General features: G+C 41.1%; 2 long non-coding RNA genes across 11 annotated transcripts in view; one reads left to right on the forward strand and one right to left on the reverse strand.

The window, feature by feature from the left end:
* Nucleotides 1–16775, forward strand: part of LOC308593935 — a 401889-nt gene extending 385114 nt beyond the window's left edge. For 8 of the 10 annotated variants that reach the window (XR_014011096.1, XR_014011097.1, XR_014011098.1 and 5 more), the window contains one exon: nucleotides 12473–16775. This is a non-coding gene — a long non-coding RNA (uncharacterized lncRNA). The remainder of the gene's footprint in view (nucleotides 1–12472) is intronic. The other 2 variants (XR_014011101.1, XR_014011100.1) reach the window with 2 other exon arrangements.
* Nucleotides 16776–16898: 123 nt separating this feature from the next.
* Nucleotides 16899–19077, reverse strand: LOC308594074. Its single transcript, XR_014011293.1, has 2 exons — nucleotides 17609–19077; nucleotides 16899–17110 (listed from the first exon to the last, which is right to left on the reverse strand). It is a non-coding gene; the product is annotated as an uncharacterized lncRNA (long non-coding RNA).
* Nucleotides 19078–21296: the final 2219 nt, after the last annotated feature.

The following is a 21296-nucleotide window of genomic DNA, read 5'->3' on the forward strand; positions in this document are numbered from 1 at the left end:
GGCATATATATTTTTGTGGGGGGCGGGGCGGGTTGGAACCAGATTTGGGAAGTTCATAGTTAACAGAACTACATGCACCAACCAGCCTGTTCTTAGACAATAGCAGTATGGGAAACAGGTAGTGTCTGTTATAATTAATTATTAGTATAATTAATGTACTATTCCAGGCTCTGGAATCACACTTAGAAATCTTAGTTTTAACTACTTTATAAGGGATAGGAGCAAAGAGAGATGTTATGAGTTAGCCACATTGAGGTGTCCCGAACATGACTGTCTTTTTCCTGATTGTCCACTGTTTTTCTCTGTGTCAGATCTAGGATACCCAACCTTTCCCAAGCTGCCATTTCTTTCTATTGTTGTTCAGGTTCAGAACATGGGCAAATTATTTCCTGAACTGCTGGGACATATAAGCAGGCCAGTTTTGCTTGTTCCTTTATTTCTAAAACCTTTGTGATAGAAAAGTTCAGCATGCAGCTGTTCCTTTCACTGTGGTCTTGTTACAGAGGAGAAACTGCCTCTGCTCAGCTATTCTCTCTGCAATGCCCCAGAAGACTGAGAAGGTCTTTTGGCTGGGCTTTGGCAGATCAGCTTTTGCTTCTTGGCTTTATTGGCTGAATAGAAGTAATTTCATACAACGGTAGTTCCGTCTGCTGGATTCATCTAATGGAGTCACCTAAACTAGGAATAGCCAACATGGTGCTCCTCCAGATATTGTGGACTATAGCTCTCATCAGCCTCAGACAGTGTGGCCAATCGTCAGGGATGATGGGGGTTGTAGTGTAAAACGTCCGGCTGAACTAGGAAGCAAACTGCATTGGACACAATTGGTTTCCTTCTGAAGAAACACTGACTGGTTTGTGCAGTAAAGCTGTTCAACTTATGGAAGATGACAAAAGTGTGAGTCAGCAGTTTACACAGAGCACTTAAGAGCTTGTCCAGACTGTAGCTTCCAGGTGGGGAAAGGTGGAGGCCTTCTCCTCAAGGATAGCTTCTCTCCAAGCAGGAGACCAGCTGAGTTAACTCTACAGTCGCTCTCATTCCTGATCAGTTCTTCTTGTCAGTCATCTGGAGGCCCCATGAAAATTGAAAGACCAACCTTATCTTTATGGATTGGGAGTGTGGCAACAACATTCCCAACCTCCATAACTGGAGCCCTCCGATTATTGGCTTACTTATGCCAGATTGAAGAACTACTGATGCCAGCTAGATTTTTCCATTCATCAGGGCTATTTCCATTTTGCATTGCGAGGAACAATACATGCTTCTGTGAATCCTGTGGATACAGATGGTCATTGTGGGAAGTTAGAACCATAGAGTTGGAAGGGACCAAAACACTTTCTAGCCTACCCTCTGCCCAGTAGGCACAACCATGCTTCACTGGCCCCCGCAGAGCCAGCTACTGAATCCAAACCACAGTGTGCCTGCAGCCCTGGAACGACAGTTGCAGGAAACCCATTTAAGCACCATCAACATCAGTACTCTGTGAAGCAGTGCCAGAGAGGGGCTTCCAGAGAACAGTTTGTTTTTCAGCTGATAGACAATGAAGCACTGACTCTGAAGAAAGTGCCTACCAAATAATTTGAGTTCAAGGTCCTGTTTGAAGTAAAGTAGTGATTCAACAGAACGGAGTATAAAGCATCCTAGCATCATCTAGAGGCCAGTTATAAACTACAGTGCATTGCTTTTCAATACACTTTCAATAAAGTAAAACACACATCATCCAGATAAAATGTTAAGAGCAGTGGCACAAACAAGGTTTAGAGGAGGTCATAAATATCAGAAAATTGATGCTCTTTCCTGAACCTATTAGGAGCAGAAGAAGAGGGTAATGTAGCCCTTTCTTTGGATGTGCTGTATTTTTCTTACCCGCTTCTGTGCTCAACAAATATGTTCTCAACTGCTGTGTTTCCTAGATCTAGTAATATCCAGTGCCATAAAACAGCCCCCCTTCTCTCAGTTTAAGTTCAAATAGAATACAACGAGGGCCTAGGTTTGGCAGAAAAGATGGATCAAGTAATAGATTTTAAAATGCCATGTGCATTAAAATGCTCAGTAAATTATGGACACTTCACAACTTGAAGCTAGGTCATGACCACTTTTGAGCACTCAGTGGCTGTCGCTACTAATCTTTAACACGTGTTCCTGTGTAATAATTTTTGTTGTTCTGTTTAAAAGATGCAGCTTATTTGTTTTCAGTATATCAAGCAGCAGGAGCTGAGATATTATTATTATTATTATTATTATTATTAGTAGTAGTAGTAGTAGTAGTAGTAGTAGTATCAGAGGCAAGCAGCAGGCAATTAATCATTTTTGTATACACATTGAACAACAGAACCAGTTGCTTGGGAGCTGGTGAGCAAGGAGTCAAACTGGTTTAAGTTCTACTGAGGCTTTCAGGTTCCATTTGATTTCTTTTCTAATTCAAAGAAATCCATTTGATTTCTTTTCTAATTCAAAAGTCCAGTTTTGACAATTATTTATTACATTTATACCCAACTTTTCTTCCACAAAGAGCTCAGGCTGGCACACATGGCTCTCCCACTCCCCATTTTATCTTAAAAACAACCCTGTGATGTTGGTTGGGCTGAGACAGGGGACTCGCTCAGAGTTAACAGTGAGCTTCATGGCTAAGTAAGGGTTTGAACACTGGGCCTCCTAATTCTTACTCAAAACTATAAAAATTACACTACCCTGGATTGGCTAGTCTCAGATACACTGTTTTAACTCGGCGGCTGCAATTTTAAGCGCTTCATATCCCTGTACTAATGTGAGTTTCACATATGATGATGTGGTGATAAACACTCCTGTAGCTTTGTACAGGTAGCCATTAAAGGTTTCTAGTGTGATCCAACTGCATTTAGAGTGCAGGTGGTAACAGTGATGACATTTTGCAACTCCACAATTGTGCACAAATCCAGGGCCCTGAATGGTTAATTTCTTGTTGTGACCTGGCTCCTATTCCCTTCGGTTAATTGACTCAGATTCTGATGCTAAACTAGGACTGTCTGCTGTGGTGATTTCATAGTCACCAAAAATTAGATGGACCAGGAGCCTGGCACTTATTTATAGCTATGGTCTGAGCCCAGGAGAGGTAGCTCACATTATGTAGTCTGAACAGGGCCATCTCCACTCAAAGTTTGTAGAAACCACCCAGGGCTCTACATTCATCATAGAATCGTAGAATTGTAGAATTGGAATGGACCCTGAGGACCACCTAGTCCAAACCCCTGCAGGAATATGCAGCTGTTGCATAGGGGAATTGAACCTGCAAACTTGGCATTATCAGCACCACACTCTAACCAACTGAACTATCCACACAGTTGATGGGCATCTGAGACCCTTCCCTGTGTGTCTCCTCCATGTGAGGTCTGGATGGTAGCAACACGAGAATGGGCCTTCTCTGTAGTGGCTCCCTGTTTGTGGAATGCGATTTCTCCAAGGAGGTTTGCCTGCCACCATTATATATTTTTAGGCACCAGGCAAAAAATGTTTCTCTTCAACCAGGCATTTGTCTGATTAATATTCTACAGCTTTTTAAATTTGTCTGTTGGGGTGGGGTATTGTTTTGTTGTTTTTAATTCTTTCCTGTGTTTCTTAGCTTGTATTTTATTTTATTTTTTGACCCACCCTAAGATCTTTAGATGAAGGGTGATATATTAGCTTAATAAAATAAATAAATACATAATTTTGGGCCACTGAATAGCATCATTGACCCACCCAGGTATCGTTTGACTCCAACTCCCATCAGCCCCAGTTAGCATAGCCAGTGGTCAGGGATAATGAGGGTTGTAGTCTGATAGGTTCCTCATCCCTGAAAGACTCATTCCAGCTGACTGCCAGGAGTTGCCTGGTCTGGTCTTAGTACCCTGTGTGCTCACTGCTTGGCTGCAACAGGAAACAGATGGAAATGAACAGTTGTAGTATGGGATTGCGCTTGCTGGTCCTGCCACTGACCCCCATGTGAATATCAGAACTTGTGCACAGAGGCCTGTATGCCTGGAGCCCAATGTACATCAACGCATGGTATGTGTCCTCATTTGTTTCAGGATACAGACTGTGCATTTAGAGCCTCTGTGCAACACATTCTTATGAACAATTGGAGGTTGGGGTGTGGCCCCTCTCCGTATCTTCCTGAGCCCTTTGTTAGAAGATCCACATAGGGTTATAAGGTTGCTCAGAGCAAATACAATAAAGATTACGCCACACTTTGTGAGTTAAATAAATCCTAAACAGCAACAGTAACTGGATGTGTGTTTGCTTGGCCGAAAACAGAGTTACATTAATCAGAAACCTCCCAAACAAGTCAGATGTAATGAAATAAATGTGATCTTGTTTAAATAAGCTGCCACAGTAAAATTAAAGTGTGCAGAGCTTGCAGAAGTGGTGGCTTGGGGGCGGGAGAGGAAGTGAGGCACCCTAGTCTCATTTTATGTGATTACATCTGTACATAATTTAAATAGGGGTTGTTCAGATATCTGATTAAATAGTAATGACTCCTCTATTTATATTAATTAAATGCTTACTTAGGGACCTGGTTTTGAACATGTACCGCCTTGCTTATCTGGTGTGTGTGTTTTAATTCCAGAGTATAGACTAGGCCTTGAAGCCACATGTGCCTTGGAGGTTTTTCTGAAGCTGAACAGATTATCAGCGCTGTCTTCATCTTGGGGAAAGGGAAATTCATTCTAAATTGAACCGCTCCCCAAGCAGGTGATCAGGGTTGTCAAAATTTAAAGCAGTGCAAATTTGGCAGTGTTTGCACACTGCACAGACCCTTGGATACTGGATTTTAGTGCTTAAAATAAACATGGTAGGGGCAATACCCAAAGCAGAAGTGGGGAGAGAAGAGCCCCCCCAATTGTCTCCATCCTGTAGGAGTCTTAAGATGAAGTTATAGATGAGGCAGAAAACGTTCAAATGAGGCCATATTAGTAGATAACATCACAAACAAGCCTGCCTGTAATTGTGGACCCTCACAGCAGTATTATCTTGGAATCAAGTACCATATTTTTCGCTCCATAGGGTGCACTGGACCATAGGGGACACCTAGCTTTTAGGGGAGGGAATAATATCCGGGCTCAGAAGGCTTGCGGATAGCTGCCTGAAGCCCGGGGAACGCAGTGGCAGTTGGCACTGCGCTCCCCGGGCTTCAGGCTTCAGGCTGCTATCTGCAAGCTTTCGGAGTGCTCCAAAGGCTTGCGGATAGCTGCCTGAAGCCTGGAGAGCGAGAGGGGTTAGTGTGCACCGACCCCTCTCACTCTCCAGGCTTCAGCAAAAGCCTGCATTTGCTCCATAGGACGCACACACATTTCCCCTTCATTTTTGGAGGGGGAAAAGTGTGTCCTATAGAGCGAAAAATACGGTAACTTATTTGGAGATATACCCAGGGCTTTTTTTTCTAGTAAAGGAGGTGCCAGAACCAAAGTTGTTAAGCTTTCTTGGGAGGGAAGACCTCTTCTTTGCCCGCTTGCCCCACCACCATGGCTAAATAACATAAACTGCCACCTTGCACCACCGACCTCCACCACACAGCTCCGATCGCTTCTGTAGGACAGCCCCGAGCGCCGTGATAGGGCAATGCTACAGAGATGCTGGAATGCACTAAAGAGCTGCTGGAACTCAGTTCTGGTGAGTTCCGGCTGAAAAAAAGCCCTGGGTATACCCATTCCTGAAATCCTCCCAGTTCTGAAAGTTGCAGTTGAGGCCTCGAAACACTTTCAAGGTGTTAGCACCAAAGGAAGATATTTGAAACAGGGCCATATCCAGAAGTCATCCGCTGCTCAGAGCATTCTTCAGTACAATAATCATTGTTTTTGTGCTATATTCTTATTTGTAAGCCTTGTGGAAACGTACACTTTTGCGACTTTAACGCTACTTTGTCTACTCTGTCAGAAATCTATTCTCACTATTGACATATTGTTGTCACAATTGTATGTCTTTTAGCGCTTTCTGTTCTTGTATTAGTAGATAGTCAAATATCGAGTTGCACCGAGGCAGAAATATACAACAGCTATTCTCATATCTAATATGCAGATACATACCCAGATCTATATTTCACCCTTAGGTGATATACACAGATTATTTTGCAAGCTGACCAGGAAAACAGAGAAACTAGATAGACCTCGTATGAACAGAGGTGGAGATTAATTTTAGCTGAAGCACTAGGTAAAAAGCAGAAGCCAGATTGCTTTACCTAGCAGTTGGAGGGGATGTTTCCTCAGGGAATCAAGTTCCAAGACCAGGTGGTCTAAGATCCTCTTCCTCCACTTCCGGAACCAACTATTGAATGGATAGTATTTCCAAGTATTTCAGTATTTTCCAAGTCACGCAAAGAACAAAGGCAGCTGTGTTGGGTCCACAAGAAAAATAAAGGGGGGTGAGAATCCACATAAGAGCAATTCCTTCTTACCAATAAACGCAGTACATGGACTGCTTCATCCCTTGAAACACAGACAATATTCGCACCCATTACAAATACTGTTGTGTGTCAGCTATCTCTATCTTTAGTGTCCCTCCCTAGCATAGAAAGATGAGCTTTGGGAAGAATGTTCCACTGAACAAGTATCTTGTTTTCGTAATTAGGAAAGTCCACCTGTTCCATTCACTAGAAAATGGAAGGAGCATAAGAATTGGAAATTGGTAGCAGTTGTAAGTTAGCACCTTCCAAAACACTGCCATTTGCGAATAAGATATACACAAGACATTTCAAATAATGACTCTGCAATTTTAAAACCTCCCTGCCTTTTTAATATTAACACCACTGTTGTACAGTCATACCTTGGCAACCCGAACACCTTGGGAGTTTAAAGTTCCGGCTCCCGAATGATCGAAAACCGGAAGTGAGTCTTCTGGTTTTCAAACATTCTTTGGGAAGCCAAATGTCTGACAGGGCTTCCGCTGCTTCCGATTGGCTGTAGGAGCTTCCTGCAGCCACACTTGGGAAGTCAAATGTTTCGGAAGTTGAACAGACTTCTGGAACAGATTCTGTTCAGCTTCCAAGGTATGACTGTATTTTAATTTTGGACCAATTAATCCATTTGAGTCTGCACCATTTAATATTACATGGTTAATCTTTATACACATATAGTTTGCTGGATTTACAAATACTATATTTTTCATGGGCTGTGCCTCCAGGAGGCCATAATGTTCCATGCTTTTGACCACTTCAAATCCAACATTCAGGGAGTTAGATCCAGGCTCCCTGTAGTCTTTAATAATTCTGGGAGGTCCATCACTAGGTATATACTTGTGGTGGCCTTTCTTTTTAAAAAATATTAGTGTAATAGGTGGAGCTGTAACATTGATCTTTAAGGCATCATTTCCACATAAGCTAAAATTACAGGGAATATAAATAGATCCAGGAGGAAGAAATGAACTTTCCAGTGTGTGTTTTTAAATATAGAACAACTATAATTGTGATATGCTGAATGGCATTGATTCAAACATTCTGTGGCAGACTTTAGAAGCTTGTAAATAATATTAATTCAATACATGCACACATGCAAGTGCACACATATTTGTGTGCGTGCGCATACACACAGGACTGCTAGAAACCATGCCAGCTCTTGGATAAGTTTGGGAAAGCACTACAAGAACATCAATTTAAGGGAGTTTAAATGGTCAAAACTCACACAACATGGAAAGTCTATTCTAAAGCCTGTCTAGGTTGAGAACATCAGGTTTGAATGTTCTTCTTTCATTATTAAGGAATTCATACTTTTATAACCCCCCTGGTCCCTAGTGAATAGAGTGCTTGTGAAAGTTTTGGCATTGCAGCACTGGAAACACAAGAGGTTCATGGAATTGTTATCGCCTTTTTCGACCACTTGCTAAAAATGTGCTTGAAAAGGATTATCCCGCAGTCCATTAACCAGCCTCTATGCTGGGAGCAGCCATTTGTGTTACATTCAATTTCATAATGGTCTAGTGATTGGTTTTCCCCATGTCCAAAAGATACCTATGGTTAATCCAAGAAAAATAGAAACTCACAGCTTCAAGTATACCTTGCATGGCTTCTTCTTCACATTATTTGTGTGTAAGGGAATAGAAGGGATGAGTACTTTATCAGGTAATGAAAGAATGTGCTCCATACTGCAGTTTAATCTATAAAACTAGTTTGGAAAAATTAAGCATGTTTTCAAACAGGTGGGGAACCTTTAGCCCCTATCCCAGAAATGGTGCTGGACTGCAACTAATGGTCATCGTCCCTGACCATTGGCTATTCTAGCTGTTGGGACGTTGTTGGAGCCCAACAAGAAGCCCACAAGTTCCTCACAACTGCATTAAAATGTTTTTAAATGATAGGTAAAGGTAAAGAGACCCCTGACCATTAGGTCCAGTCGTGACCGACTCTGGGGTTGCGGCGCTCATCTCGCTTTATTGGCCGAGGGAGCCAGCGTACGGCTTCACAAAGTGTGCATTTGAGCACCCAGATACAGCAAGAGATGATGTTACCATGGCTGTCCCCTCCTGCTCTGCCCTTTGTAGTATGCATACTCATAGAATCATAGAATCATAGAGTTGGAAGAGACCACAAGGGCCATCGAGTCCAACCCCCTGCCAAGCAGGAATACTCTGCATACTTTGTATGTAAGATTCTAGAAAGCTGTAATTTGCAGTGTTGTATCATTAAAAAAATGGGACGCGGGTGGCGCTGTGGGTTAAACCACAGAGCCTAGGACTTGCCGATCAGAAGGTCGGCGGTTTGAATCCTCGCGATGGGGTGAGCTCCCGTTGCTCGGTCCCTGCTCCTGCCAAGTTGATGCACATTTTCTGGCCTCCAATCCAACAGCCATCTTTGCAAGATCTTGCATGTCAATTCTCATTCCTGTGTTTTTCATGCAGTGCTTATAGTTCATCTAACCTGCTGAAATTTGCTTGTATGATGGATAGAGCTCTCTGTGATAGCTTTATCAATATGAGGAAGAAAACTTGTGTGCGATCAGTTGGTCATAAGACAAAATAATCATAGGAATGGGTTAGCAGCTTAATTTGCAAGGGCTGAATCCACCCACACTATGGATGGGAAAAGCTGACCCCATGTTACCACAAAAATATGGAGATGTCTCAAGTACTGAATGAGGGTAATGATCATGCTTATTGTGTTGAAAGGGACAATACAAATTAAGGTGTGTTCCTACTCAGAATGTGACACAATTCCTTTTCCTGTGACAGAGAGGCAGTGGGTATGCTTCGACTTGAGAGGAAAATGAAAATATCCATAGCCTGCCCATTTTGAAGCAAAGCAGAGGAAAGCTAAATGGACTGTGCTTGCATCGTTACATATATGGATAGGAAAAGGGGAATGACATATCTGTCAAATAAATGTAGTCTAGAGTGTTATTCAATGTGAATGAATGCCCTTTAATCCAGCACTGATAAATGTAATTTAGGAAACCCACACAAGTGAATTTGCCATATCATCTCATTGGGTATAAGAGGGAGGCAGCCTAATTTCCTTGATATTTTGCATTATAGAATTAGGAATATGGATTGCGTTAAACACTGTGATTATTGCTTTTAAAGAGACTTTTGCCGGCAATGGAACCAAAAAAAGTAATTGTCTCAGGCTGGTTTTAATGACAATAGGTATAAATAGTAATCTAATTATACTTGGGAGAGATTTATAGCTCTAATTACTACTAGTTTAAAATTGCAAAGGGATTGACACGAGCAATCAACACATTCCATGCTGTGAATCCATCTTGCTATTGTAAAAGCTACCTGCCAATTGCTTGTCAGTGGAATGATATGCCATGCTGCACACATTATTTCAGGAATTAGCAATACAACAGCTCCATATGCATAAATGTTATCTGTTCAGTTGAATGGTAAAATGTAGAGCCCAGAGGTTATAACATTCACAATCGGAGTCTTGCAATTATATGATTTTTTCCCCTCTCTCCCTCTTATACTGGCTTTTTATCTGCCTGATGCAATATGAGCTAATTTCAGGGGGCTCAGCTCTCCAGGTGACTGTAACTTGCTGTAAGTGAACTATCTCTGAACGTGTTTTTTCATACCTGGAAGATTCGATACAGGTCCCCAACAACATAAGCTTGCTGATTATTACAGGAGATGGGTGTGATTGATTTAACTTAACCTTTTTCCTCTTTCAGGTGCACACATCATATATATCTTTCCATGCACTTCCTTGAGTATAACATATGCGCCTAATGCGCTCAGGCAGTTGAACACTTACTTTTGATTATCACATAAAAATAGATGCAAAACACCTCTGCTTTTACCTTGCACTGTTCTCTCCTGGCCACTTGGCTGGCAAGGACCGGGGCAGGTCTTTATGTATTATAAATTGTTTCCTGCTTGGCAGGGGGTTGGACTCGATGGCCCTTGTGGTCTCTTCCAACTCTATGATTCTATGATTCTATGACAGGCTGACTTTCTTCAGTGTACATTAGGTAGCCAAGTGAAGCTGAGGACAGGGCTGCTGCACCTTTAATAGAGTGCAGAAGAAGGAATTTTGGCAGATGTTGCTGGTCATGTCAACTCTGCCTGCTGAAATTTCTTCATCTTCATAGCTATTTGTGCCGCAGGACCATGGTTCTCTTTTTCACCAGTCTACTGTAGCGACTATGGGTAGAGTCCAAGAAGAAGAAAAAGGGCTGTAAGCCTGCTTAGATCCAGATCAGATGCAACAAACCAGACAAGAGGACTCAAAAGTTTCTCCAAACCAACAGCTGCTTCCACACCCCAGTCTGTGCATTTTCCTTCCATTCTATGACTTCATTTCAATCAATTTCAAGTTTGTTCCAAGTGGGTCTCATTCTTAAGAAGTTACCATTGTGAGAAATTTGTGCTATTATTGGTGTTTCATCATTTTAGTGCTTAATAAGCTTGAGTCTGCTGTTAAACACTTATGTTAAGTTTTGAACGGACTTTCCTTCTCAATATCAGGTGTCTCCAGCAGAAGTCGGTCTCCTTTATTCCAGCTATATAATCCAGTCAAGAACTTTTATCTACAGTGCTCCTAAATACACCATTATAACACTATTAATATTTCTTATTTTTATAGATCCATCTCTTGTTTTTATCTTGGGGTATCCAAAACAAAAGACACTTAGAGAGCCTGCCCCCCTTCAGAACGTGCCCAAGATAAGCTCATCTAATTGCTTGCATTTTCAGCACAGCTGTGTGCAATTAGGCTCACTTCAAGATCCCTAACCATTTAACGTCTCTCTCCACCCATTTTCACAATATGGCATAAGCGTCCACAGTGAAAGCTGAAAGCTTTCCATCTTTATTCCATATAATTATTGCTCTTGAATGCTGCTTCTTTCTATGAGAAAATTCTACATTTCTATTGAAGTATTGTAGTTCAGTACTACTGCCAAATACTGTGAGATGCCCACAATGGAATAAGATTCTCCCCATTGCCCCACAAAGCAAAACAAATACCCGCCTTGCTTTAGCCATAGAGTCTGCTAAAACAATGGCATATCATTGGAGTCTTTGAAATTTCAGCAGTTTTATGCATGGAGCATGGAGCCTACATACAACAGCTTGGGAACTGTGGAATCTATAGCAGGCCTCTCTTATAATACACCCACATACATAAACACACATCATTCCATAAACCTCCCAACCACTATACTCCTCTGGTATTTGGGTTAAATTATGCTTCCACTGGCACACTGGTTTATTTTCAGTTGTTTGAAGCATTTATTCACTTAGCATTATTTGCCATGTCAGTGCTCATTTCCATGTTCCTTAATATGCAGTGTGAAGGCTTTTGACATCTTATAAGGAGGAGATTTGCGAAGGATAATTTTTATGCATTTTCCCCTGGCGAAAAAAGGAGACTACTTCTGATTGTTAAAGCATCATTTTACTCGCCACCATCTACCACACATGTCAAATGACATTATTTCTGAATTACCCACAACTCCTTATTTATCCGTCGGATTCCATTTATGAAATGCTTCCCATAAAATATCAGGAAGCAATTTCACAGTAAATCGCCAACTATATATATATATATATCCAATTTCATATAGACAAACAAAAACAATTCCGTATGTAAGAAACATTTCAAATCCAGCACAGATGCAGACACAGTTCTTTAAGTGCAGAAAGATCTCCACTTATAAGACTTGTTGAAAAAGAAAGGACTTCAGTAGGTGCCGAAAAGACAAGAGAGATGGCCTTTGTCTGATATGTTAAGAGAAGGAGTTCAATTTCTGTATGATATGGAACAGATGAGATGATACTCATAAGAGCCCCTCTTCTGCACAGCACAGTGATTGGGTATATAAGGGATGGAACAATCTTTCAGATATCCTGGGTCCCAAGCTTTATAGGGCTTGGCACTGGCAAACAAAGAGCTTGAACTTGGCTCAGCAGCTAAGTGGCAGCCAGAGGCAACTTCTAACGGCAGCAGATAATCTATAAATACGCTGTGAGTATATATATATTTCCTGATGGTTATTGCTTTGTTTCTCTCATTGCTTTTCAGAGGATGGATGACTGACAGAGAAGTGGGAAGGATGGTCCATGGCCCACCAACTGCCCAGCCATTGCTCACTGTCAAAATCTCTTCCCAGGAGGGGAAGGAAAATGGGCTACCTCTCACAAGCCTATGCAACAACAAGCTCCTTTCTTCTCTTTCTTCTCTCGCCTCACACACCTTCACATCAGAAGTGGCCATTCCATCCTCAAGTGCGTTGAATGTTCCCATGGTCAACATTTCACCTTTAATGGTTTAGCAGGCCCATCTTGTGTGGAGGTAACAGGATTAATCTGCCATGAACCTCCAGAGAAGCCTCATCGTGAGAATCCCACACCTTTGCAAGGTTGTACTCCCCACCCCCAATGATAACAATACTTAACAAGGCTTAGTATATTTCCATAAAATAAATTGTAAAGTATCATCAACAATAATCCAGAAAAAGAAAACATACCCAAACGACACATGAAGTTACACCAAAAAACACATAAGGAAGAAAAGAGGCTCATACTTCCATGTTCCAATATGTTATAACTATACTAAATTTCTCAACAAATCCATTGTCTGCTTGACTACCTTTTCTGTGTCTGTTATTTTTAACATACATGTCATATATATGCTAGATCCTCAGTAGTAATCCCATTCCTGCACAATTATACTTGCATCAACTTCCAAGAAATCACTTCCCATAGTATTTTGCTGAGCCTCTGGAAAGCTCTGAACAGCTTTTGATTTGAAAAGTTTTTCCTATTTCTACTGTATATACTGTTTCTATAGCTATTCAAATTCAAATCCACCTTACAATGGGCTTTGAAGAATGGGGAGCACATTTTTAGTCTCCTTTCTCATTAGACCCTCTAGGTTATTTAATTCTTTCCTGCATCATGACCGAATCTTCTATACCAGAGTCACCTGAAGGCATGAACTCTCTTTGTACTGCAGATTAGAAGGAATGCTGTTTGTATCTCAGTGACAGCTGTGAACAGGCAATGTTTCAGTCCTAGTGTAGCTGTGGAAGCCAAAGAACAGCTGAAAGGACTTTCGGGATTTTGGTGCCACAACTTGCCACCTGTCTTTGCTTCAAGACCAGTGTTTGTAATGAATGTGCTCATTTCAACAAAGTTAACTGAACTATTTTTTACAAAATCTCTGAACTACACCTGAAAGAAGTTTCCATAATAAAGTATTGGTGAGTTAAGTGCATTTATAGGGCATCTGATGGCTCCATCTCCTTGCTTCAACTCCTCATGTTGGCAGAACCCCCAGCCTGACCAGACTCACTAGAAATTCTCCGAAGTGCCTGATCTGATTATTTGAACTTCCTAGGAAACTCTCCAATGTGTGGTGTGAATGTGACCTCAGTCTGATGTGTATTAATCTACTGTGACTACCCCTGGAATGATGCTAACTGCTGAGGTTCTGCTGAATAAGTCCCTGGCCCTCGGAAAACAATGTAATTTTAATGCAAAATTCAGTCCTCTTTTATTCCCTTGTTTAATTCCCCCACCCCATTTTTTGTTTTGTCATCCTAAATGTAAGGTGAACACATTGTATTTTCTCTGAATTGAAAGTCAGGAACTGATTTTGCCTTTCCTAAAGATGACAGTTTCGAAGGAACAATGCTTAGAATTCCTAGAGCATTTATTAGGTTTCCTGCAACTTTGCCAATGGACTATTTGCTAAGTTTAAAGCATGTTGTTGACTCTCCCATAAGCATGTAGTCTGGTAGTGCTGCTGAAAAGTCAGTGTGGACTGACAATAACTTTAAAAATTCATCTGCTGCAAGCTCAAAGGCTGAGCCCTGTGAATAGGCCCTTATTTTTATGGCCACCACTGAGCTTATTAAGCAAAGCTATCTGACAGGGTCTCTCTCCCCTCACTAGAGAGCCATTCTGAATGCTGAAACACTTCATCAGGTCTAATATGCTGAGTATTTTCTGCAATTGCAACTCAGCTTCATTTTTGTGTGTGCCCTATTTGTTGGGAAAGATCGCAGTGAGGATATTCAATGAATTAGGATTCTAATGCAGAGGATTTCTTTGTGGGCTTCTGCTGGGAAGCGAGCAAGTAAATTGCATGACAGAATTGAGACTTATAAATTTGTAATAGGTCTCACACTGTGCAGGTGCCTGAGCAAAAGAAAGTATATCTAGAATAGAACAGGCACATTCAATGCACAGGGAACAACTGTCTGCCCTGCTTCTGACCTTTCCTAGCTGTCTGGTTAAGAAGGTGGCTTGGAAACTGGTGAATCTCATCTTCCTAGTTCAAATAATAATGCATGATAATCAGTAGGAAGAACAGGAAAAAGGGAAGAGGAAAAAATAGTCAAGGAAGTTAAAACTTTATCCCTCCTTCCGCTACATTCCAGTTAATGCCATGTGCTAACCAAGTCCTCATTTCTGGAACTTCAGTGCTTTATTTCTGAAGCTAATCATGAAGCTACCTTCTAACTTTTGGTTTTGCAACCATTTCCCTAAGAACTCTGGTCAGAATTCCAGTTCTTCAGAAATCTCTCCATGGTCTAGGTTTTTCAGGCACAGAATCACTGATTGGACTTGATTCACTAAAACTTGCCCACATATATATTTTACCAAATTTTCTTGGAAGGACCCTGTGCAGGGTGGGTGTTAAATGGCAGCTTCAGAGAGAATTTTACTAGCCTGGCTGTGTGTGCATGTTTACTTTTAACATATCTCACGAAAACATCCTCAGCTTGCCTTTGCATGCTTCAATCTATCCCCCCTAAAATGTTTAGTTTTCTCGTTTATGGGAGTTCCCAGCACATACATTGCCTGAACAAAAGGGGGAGCTGGAAAATATTCCCTATTTCCAAGTGATTTTTGTGCTAAATGGATTTAACTTATATCTGTGATGTAAATTGTTTGTTTCTGTTCACTTACTACCCTGAGACTTTCCCCTTCAACTCAGCCTTTGGAAGCCTAGATTGAATTCCAGCATGGGTGGCATAAATTTTCACTGAAACATCCTCCATGGAAAGTTGTCAGCCCCTGTTTCAAATATGGCAGTTCTGGGCTTATCTACCTTGTCAGAGCTCGAAAGGGACCAGTTTGTTCCCTTTTTCTTCCCTACCTTGCTGTTACCTCATTTAGAAACCCATTTTTTGTCACTCCCATCGCATCATTACTTTCTTGTTGGCAAGCAGTCCTTACTGTGGTGTTATGGGGAACGGGAAAAAGAAACCAATATATATATATATATATTTTTTAAAAAACAACAACTTTCCTAAAGCAGCTCTCTTACCTGTCACATCTGAATTTCATTAGTGTTGACAGAAAAGCATGATGGTTCTTAATTGAAGATTCACACCTGTGGTATGACAGCAGCTGCTTCTTTTTTTCAGGCTACCTTCAGGCTTCTCCTCAGCTTGCTGCTGTTCTGAAGATTGGTATTTATTGGGAGAGAAGCATTTATTTAATAAAAAGGCTTTTCAAGGCAATGCTCATTTTCAAGGTGCACAAGCTTTCTCTTATTTATTGTGTGAACCTCTTCATATAAACACATTCAACTAAAGCAGAAGAAAGAGCCTCTGGGCCATTTCAAGAGGCCTCAATTTCCCCTCACAACACCCTTCAGTGTTGCTTCACAGCCCAGAGATGACTTAAGCTTTCTTCACCTGTTCCATTACTCACAGTTGGTTCACCAGTGGTTGCAGTAGCGCAGAACTGATATCCTAGACTGATTTTAACCCACCTGCATAATATTTGACAAAAATGGGTAGACATCTTTGACATCATCCCTCAAGTACACCCCTACTAGATAAATACCTGTGGCTGTGGGGTATAGCTATGCTTTCCACTATAGCTACGAAGTATAAAATGCCATGTGATATACGCACCTAGCGCAAACGCTTCTTGAAAGACACTGCTTCTTCTTTTTTTTACAAGTACTTTAAAAAAAATATATCCAAGAGCAGGACTATGAAACTCTTTGCTGACTTCTACAGAAGTTTGCAATTGTACCATTGGTAAGGGGTTGCTATGCAATATGTATATATGTTTGAAATTTGTATACTGTCTTTCATCTGAAGATCACGGGACAGTTCACAATATGATTTCTAATTTACCCTGTTTGTTCAGAAGCAGCTTCTACTGTAATTCCCCCCCCCCCAAAAAATGTACTCTCCTTCCGTCTGTGACTCAGGAAACACCATGACAGGAAATGAGGTTGCCATCGGGGGTAGCAACAGAACTGACGATTCACTGTGCTAGAGAAGAAACTAAAAATGTTTTAAAAATTAGCTTCTTTTTCCGTTAGATTCACAAAATGTTTGGAGGTATGTGTCCCCCCCCCCCCCAGAAAAAAAACCAGTGCTGTAAACTACGGGACGTGCCTTCAGACAAATGTTTTTAGGACTGGTGTGAAAAGTAAGAATAATTTCAAGACTGTCATTTCAACAGCAGTCATACTGATATTGCTTGGAAATGGACAGAACATATACACATGTATCTTTTCATTTATTCACTATGGGTTTTATATTGTGGTGTTTTTCCATGGTTCAGCAGGATATTAGAATGTTTGCTTTCTGTTGGTTTGATTTATAGAAGGACTGCTTAATGCTATTTTGGTAAATAATGCCATGTTTCCTTTAGAGAAGATGAATATAGCCTGTTGCTAAATTAAGGGCTTGCGATTACATGGAGCAGCATCTTAAAAAGCAGAGACATAACCTTGCCAGCAAAGGTCCGTATACTAAAAGCTATGGTTTTCCCAGTAGTGATGTATGGAAGTGAGAGCTGGACATTAAAGAAGGCTGATCGCCGAAGAATTGATGCTTTTGAATTATGGTGCTGGAGGAGACTCTTGAGAGTCCCATGGACTGCAAGAAGATCAAACCTATCCATTCTTAAGGAAATCAGCCCTGAGTGCTCACTGGAAGGACAGAACCTGAAGCTGAGGCTCCAATACTTTGGCCACCTCATGAGAAGAGAAGACTCCCTGGAAAAGACCCTGATGTTGGGAATGATGGAGGGCACAAGGAGAAGGGGACAACAGAGGACGAGATGGTTGGATAGTGTTCTCGAGGCTACCAGCATGAGTTTGAGCAGACTGCGGGAAGCAGTGGAAGACAGGAGTGCCTGGCGTGCTCTGGTCTATGAGGTCACGACTAAACGACTAAACAACAACAACATTACATGGAGATCTTTCATATGGCCACAGGAAAGCTGCTTAGCAAGCACCTGGATGAGAAATGTTAGGTCAGGAGATGGGCCTCCAGCACTCAATATTAAAAATACAGGGCCGTTCTGACATTTTTTAATCTACCAAGGAGTATCTGTGCCTCTTACCTGCATTTATACATTCACTAATATGAATGAATTAAATGGGCTTGTTCCAATGTGAGCTGAATAGTAGTTTGAACTTTCTACAGACTGAATAGTTACCATTAAAAAATGTAGCCAGCGAATCGTTCATATATATTATATTCAGACTTGATTTCACAGCGTTATCATGTATTATTTAGCAAAAGTAGAAAAGAGAGAGAGTGCACAAGAGAAAGTAAAGGAGAGGGGAACTTTGCACTAGCTGGGAGAGTGTGAAAAAAGGTAAATAAATAGATAAATGATACTGTAATTAACCCAGAAGTAGGAAGGAATAAAAGTCAATTTTAACAAGAGGGAAATGCGAGATTATATGTGCCTGAAATTATCAGAATTTGAAAGCCACTGTGAATGTTGATGCCTGCTAAGCATTTCAACGTGTCTTAGCAATTTCTCAGATCCACTGATTACTATGCTTATGAAGATACTCTCCTCTTTAATCCTGGGCATTTTAAGAGCATACATCCATATTCCCAGCTGCGTGCAGTGCAGTCCAGATACTACAGCAGTAATGCTCATTAAATACGCATTAAAGAGAGTCTGATGCACAATAAGGTATCTGTGCAGACAAGCTTAAAGGATATATGCTATTTCTTTCCATTTGGAGCATTTTAGACTTCCTCACAACCTGATCCCACCCCCCACCCCCATCTCTATCCCAGGCCAATGCTTTTGGGAGAGTTAAGGTTAAGATTTTAAACCAGAGAAAGAGACTGATCTACACTCTAGGAGTTTTAGCAGTTTCATAAGTCCACATGGTTTGTTCATTAAGCCATAGCTTTGATGTGTGATAACATTTTTTTTTTAAAAAAAATGAGCTGGATTGCATGCTCTGAGCACATGTCGGCTTAGCCTCAGGAATTTCAAAGCTCAGAACAATGAGACTAGTGTAAAACCACTGTAGTACATCATTTGCCAGCTAGTACAGCTATAAAATTCTTTTTTGTCATTGTAAAATCTCATTTGATGTTTCATTTCATGAAGAAAAAACGGTGTGTGGCGCAGCGCTAAGGTACTAAAGTAGCATTGACATCTGTGAAATCTCTCTGAAGGTAACAGTGGTATGCATCCTATTTCTTCTCCTTTGGGTGATGCAGCTAAAGAGAATTGATCTCACAAGCTCAAGCTTGCTAAAACAGATGATTTTGCAGTGACCTTCAGATAAAATTATTTTACTGAAAATGCATTTTTCACAAATATTTCCTCTGGATCTCTGGCTAACAATGGGATAGTCGAGCTTCAGATCTAGGACAGTGTGACATCTTTGCTGCAAACATCAGTAAAAGCCTATTTGCAATACCTAAACAAGAAACAGAACACTGGCATACAAACTAGGGGCAGGTTTTCTCAAAATGGATCAAAATAGAATATTAGCAGCTTCGTACACAGCTTGATTTGAAAATCTGAAGTTTTGAAATTAGTGGCTAAACTCAGTGCAGTTTTGAAAGGTCCAGTCTGCCATCTTGATTCAAAATGGCACCTAATTGTTTCCTAACACAGACCTTGATCTCAAGAACCATCATGCAAAATTTGCTTATGAATTCTTGGCGAGGTATCTATAGCGAACTAGCATGTCCAAACCTATACTTGGATTGCAGCTCTCTGCACACACACCATGACCTGTAAACGTAGCTTATGTTGTACAGGATGTGGTTTGTTGGAGAGAGCTAAAACATGAGTCCAAATGGGGATGACACACAAAGTTGAACCATGGCTTAATGCAGCAGCAGCTGCAGGACTGCAGAAGGGGAAAAATGGCCACAGACGACTTTCCAGGAGCCTGCACTTTTGCTAATTCACACTAAGTCATGATTTGGCTTAGCGTTCTGTGTGAACTGGACCATTGTGAGAGAACGCAGATGTTTAAAAGTCAGAAGTAAAATGTGTTCCTCTTGCACTGATCAGATTGGCAATGGGACTGTTTATATGGCTGAGCCTTAAATCGGCTATTTCTTAAATCCATCTGTTACGTGGATAAACAACTACACTGGCAAGAACTGTTCCTCATTTTCAACCTTCATACTGAGGACAAATAGGATGAGAGAGGTTCAAAAGGTGCTTTTTAGTGTCTGAAGTAATTTTTCTTAGAGGTGGATGGCAGAATACAAAGATCCACAAACAAAGCCGTGATTTTTATCAGCCAATTAAAATAAAAGATGCACTGTCAACCATTTCGGATTTTTCTATAACAAAACATCTGCCATGTAGGTTTTTTTGCTGTTAAAGAGAACGTGGCATATAATCGTGCAAAACTATCATGCATGATTAAAAACAGAGCTGATTCAAAAATACAGAAAATAACATGTACATATCATGGTACCATTTCAGAGTCCAGGTGAGGAGGCCCCCTGTTTGATAGCTTCTTCAGATCCTTATGTCCCTACATATAGGAGGGTTTTAGTCTTACCCTCCTTGCTGATGTACTGGCTAAGCATTAAGAAATTGTTTTTTGTCTGGGAGCATTCAACATGTCACTCTTGCCCAGGAATGGGAGAGGAATGCACAAACAGGATTTTTTATTACAATTATTATTATTATTATTATTATTATTATTATTATTATTATTATTATTACTACTGCATTTTCTTCTCTGGTGAATTTGTTATCAATATAGCACCGCATTTCTGAAGCTTCTGATCACCACAAGTAAGGTACATTATCTACACAGGCAACTTAGTCCACAGATCCTTTAAAAATGTTAGCCCACTCATTCGGCAAAATAGCCTTCAATGCTGCTATCATTAGAGGTTCAGATATGCTCCTCCACATTAAAATAGGGATTTGTGGGTCCATACTGAGTGTCATGGGCCCATTGGCTCCATAAGGATTTGGCATGGTTTGGCAGCCCCAGGTAAACCATGCCTGGGGGCTGCAAGGTGGGTGGCCAGGGTTGGAGGAAGGAGGTCCCCCCCTTGTGACTCTAGAAGTCAGAGAGAAGGAAGCAGATCTGTTGGTTCTCTTCCCCACCCCTTCTGTGGAGTCCAGAGCCTCACTATCAGGGTGGAGGAAGCACCTTGACCCACCAGAGGGAGAGGCTTCTTTTGATTAGTTTGGCTTTTATTGTATTTTATGTCGAAAACTCTTTATAGAAATTGATATGAGAAAAACCTGAATCTTCACCTAGAATAATAGAATAGTTTGAAGGGATCCTGAGGGCCATCCAGTCCAACCTCCTCTGATGCAGGAATCCCAACTAAACCATCCATGACAGATGACCACCCAACATCTGTTTGGAAACCTCCAAGGAAGGAGAGTCCACCACCTTCTGAGGGAGTCTGTTCCACTGCCAAACAGCTCTTACTGTCAGAAAGTTCTTCCTGATGTTTCTTATACCTTCTGGGCATTGTGCTTGTTGCTGACCCTGTTAGCCTGTATAAAGCTCATCTTTACTTTCAAGCAAGAGTTGCTCACATTGCCTTTTGGGATAAGAGCATGGCGCAGGATAGTCCTGTTCTCGGTAGTCCTCTCTCTGGTTATATGCATTTAGAGAA

Source organism: Podarcis bocagei, assembly GCF_964188305.1.
Source record: "Podarcis bocagei genome assembly, chromosome: 8".
In the NCBI taxonomy this organism is placed as follows: Eukaryota; Metazoa; Chordata; class Lepidosauria; order Squamata; family Lacertidae; genus Podarcis; species Podarcis bocagei.